The sequence below is a fragment of the Rhincodon typus genome, chromosome 22, assembly GCF_021869965.1.
Source record: "Rhincodon typus isolate 14 chromosome 22, sRhiTyp1.1, whole genome shotgun sequence".
In the NCBI taxonomy this organism is placed as follows: Eukaryota; Metazoa; Chordata; class Chondrichthyes; order Orectolobiformes; family Rhincodontidae; genus Rhincodon; species Rhincodon typus.
Genome location: NC_063353.1, coordinates 12,211,789 through 12,215,674, shown reverse-complemented (window position 1 = coordinate 12,215,674; position 3,886 = coordinate 12,211,789).

The window sequence follows — 3,886 nt, the reverse complement described above, 5'->3', positions numbered from 1 at the left end:
CCCCTTCCCCTCCCCCTTTTCTGATGAAGGGTCTAGGCCCGAAACGTTGGCCTGTTGTGTTCATCCAGCCCTGCACCTTGTTGTCTCGGATTCTCCAGCATCTGCAGTTCCTACTATCCCAGAGAGAGGAACAGTTGGACCAGCAAAGGAATAGGTAAAGTTTAGCCTGGGGAATCAATAACTGCTAATGGGGATTATTAGTTGACAATGGGTCATTTGTGGTAGCAGCCTATGTGATGCTGAGGCATGATGTGTGAGGGTTGGGGTAAAGGCATGGGAAGGTGCTCAGGCCCTAAAATGACTGCAGCCTTTGGGACTCGATATCAAGTTCAGAGTCCCCAAGTGGTAAATGAGGCGCTGTTGTTCCAGCTTGTACTAAGCCTCACTGGAGCACTGCAGCAAGTCTGAGATGCAGATGTTGGCAAGGGAGCAAGGTGTCTTGAAGTAGCAGGCAACAGGAAACTTGGTCATTTTTTGCAGGTAGAATGTAGGTGTTCTGCAAAACGGTCATCCAGTCTGCATTTCATCTCCCAATGTAGAGGAAACCACGTTGTGAGCGGTGAAGTGCAGGTTCATTGCCTCAACAGGAAGATGATTTCGGTACCTTGGATAATGATGAGGTAGGAAATAAACAGGCAGGTGTATGTGTGGCCACGTTGGGAATGTGGCGAGGTATTGGGAGTGGAGAAGTGGGCAAGGGCGTCTGAAGGAAGTGGTCCCTGCTGAAGGCTGATGAGAGGGAGGGGAGGAATATGTCTAGTGGTGGCAGAAATGATGGCTAATAATCCTTTGGATGTGGAGGCTGTGGAGTGGTAAGTGAAGACCAGGGGCACCCTGTTGGTCTTGTGGGAGAGAAGAGAGGAGATGAGGGCAGAAGTGCAGGTGATGTTGGACATGGTTGAGGACCCAGTCACCCTGGGGAGGTGATGACCTCGTTGTGATGTGTGGTACCACGTGGCCTAGTAGTATTGTCTCTGGACTGTTAATCCAGAGACCCAGGTCATGTTCTGGGGAACCAGGCTCAAATCCCACCATAGCAAATGGTAAAATTTGCATTAGATAAATTTCTGGAATTTCTAATGATGACTGTGAATCCGTTGTTGATTGTCAGAAAAAACCCATCTGTTTCACTAATGTCCTTTAGGGAAGGAAACTGCCATCTTTACCTGGTCTGGCTTTCATCTGACTCCAGACCAGAGCAATGTTGTTGACTCTTAACTGCCCTCAGGGCAATTAGGGATGGGCAATAAATGCTGGCCTAGCCAGCAGCACCCTCATCCTGTGAATGAATGAGGAAAACCATGGTGGGGAATCCTCCCTTGAGGAAGAAAGGGAACACTTCAGAGGCCCCCCTTATTGAGGCTGGCATCATGGGAACAGATGTGGTAGAGACAAAAATGGAATCTTTACAGGAAGTGGGGTGTGAAGACCAGGTGAAGGTGAGAGCAGGATGGAAATTGGAAGTGAAATAGGTAGCTTTAAACCACTTTTGGTCACTTGGCTTTAGGTTGTTGTTGCAATTGTGGTGACCCTTGACTGGAAAAGTACTGCTGCTTAACCTTGTGTTTGAATTGATCTATATTGAATGGACTTCCTGTATGCAGCACAATCTATAAATTGAAGCCCTGAAGCAAATAGCAGTGAGAATTTCTTAACCATATGAAGTAAATTTGAATTATACTGATTTGTTATTCCTGTGATCATCACGGTTCAAATGTGAACACTTAATGTTGGAGAGGACTGAGGTGACAAAGCTCTGGTGCAGCCTTGGAATGGGGAGGGAAGATAATCACATGATCTTGCTGGGTTAAAGGACCACGTGTTTGAGAGCAGTGGGGCAGAGGTCCTGGGACCTGGAGTAGATGCAGGTTTATATTTTGGTCTTCTCAAATTGGGAGTGTGCACCCAGGAGTGTTGGAACATTGGAAATGCTGTCAGAAAACATTGCTCCTTGCCAGCAGCTGTGTTTCTCATTTCAGTGAGATTCAAGCATGAAGTTCCCAGCTCGTGTTCGCTGACTGCATACTAAACTATTGTAACATCAATTGCAAAATCATTGCAAAATCATTGCAAACGCATGTAGGTGCCACAGGGGGAAGAGGAGACCAGAACATTGAGAAATGATGTGTCATTAATGAAGTTAAAATGTTTACTGTACAATATCCTTTTTCAGGAACAGGAGTAGGCCAACCAACCTGTTCGATTCTTTCTTCAGCCTGCCTTGTAATTCAGCATCTACAGCCCTCTGGGGTTGAGCATCCTAAAGATTCACCATCCTCTGAAGAAATTCTCCCTCATCTGACTTAAATGGCTTACCCCTGACTGAGATTATGGTTCCTCATTTAGACTCACCAGCCAGTGGATGTGTTCAATCTATGTACATCCTGGACACCTTTTTTAAGAATTTGTTTCTGTGCAATTACATGACTTTCTTCTAAACTCTAGTGACTACAGATGCTGTTTCCTCAACCTATTATCATTAAGTAATCCTGCTACTTTAAGGATTAATTGGTTGAATCTCCTGTTCCACTCCCTCAATGGTAAATGTATTCTTTTAAGGGCAACAAAATTGATTACTGCAGATGCAGCCTCACTAAGGCTTTATACAATTTCAACAAGACATCTTTACTCCTGTACTCAATTGATCAGTGCACCTGCATGCCAGATTTTTGTGAACACTCCAGGTCTCTCTGGATCACCAATACTTCACAATCTCTTGCCATTTAAAGGGTATTCTGCCTTTGGTTTTTCTAACAAAGTGGAGAATATCACATTCGTATTGTATCCCATCTGTCTTTTGCTCAATCTTAGTCTGTTTGAGTTCAGTTGAAGCTTCCTTGAATCTTACTTGCAACTTGCATCCCCACCTAGTTTTGTGTTGTCAGCAAATTTGGAAATATTACACTTGCCCAACATCCAAATCATTTGAGCTGTTGCTCTAGTATTGATTCTTATGGTACCAAACTGATAAGTCTGCCATCATGAAAATGACCTATTTATTTTTGTCTCTTAATTGATTCTCAATGCATTACCCCAACCTTCCAATCCCATGTATTCTAATTTTGTTTACTAACCTCCTTTTGTGGAACCTTGTCTAGAGCATTCTGAAAATCAAATTTTAGCAATGTACTAGTTCTCCCTTATCCATGTTACAGGTAGTGTTCTTTAAAAAAGAAACTTGCAATAGTTTTGGCAGCCATGATTTTCTCGTTCTTCATAAATACATCTTGACTGTCTAATTTTACCATTATTTTCTAAATATCCGACTATCACGTCCTTTATTATAGATTCTCATGTTTTCCCTACTACTCTGCTGACTTAAGAGCTCTGTAAAGCTCCCTCTTAGTCCCATCATTTTAAATGTTGGACTTGTTTGCTATTTTCCAGACTGCAGGATCACTTCTAGAGCTTGATTTTGAAAGATAGTCACATTATTTCTAGAGATGCTTCCTTTGACAGTCTTGGATTTAGCTTATCTGGTCCAAGGGATTTATCAATCCAGTTAACTTTCTTTTTACAAGTACTGACTCTTGACTAATACTGATTCTTTGTTAGCTCCACAGCGTCATATGTTCTTTGGTTGCTTGGTATTTCTGGGAGGTTTTATATTTTTTCTTTTAGGACAAAGTAATTTAAATTTTTCCTCCCATTCCCTATTCGCTGTTATAAATTATTCTCTCCCTTTGTCATGGCTCAGGTTTGTCCTAGGTCATCTATCCCTTTTTACCTGAATAACCTTTTATAGACCCCCTTTATGTTCCTCTCTAGCCTATATTTGTTTTTTCCCTCTATCGGTTCTTGGTGTTCCTTTGGTTTCTAAATTGCTCCTGAATAGCCAGCTTGCCACACTTTTAGATCCTTTATAAGCTATTTCCTCTGACCTAAT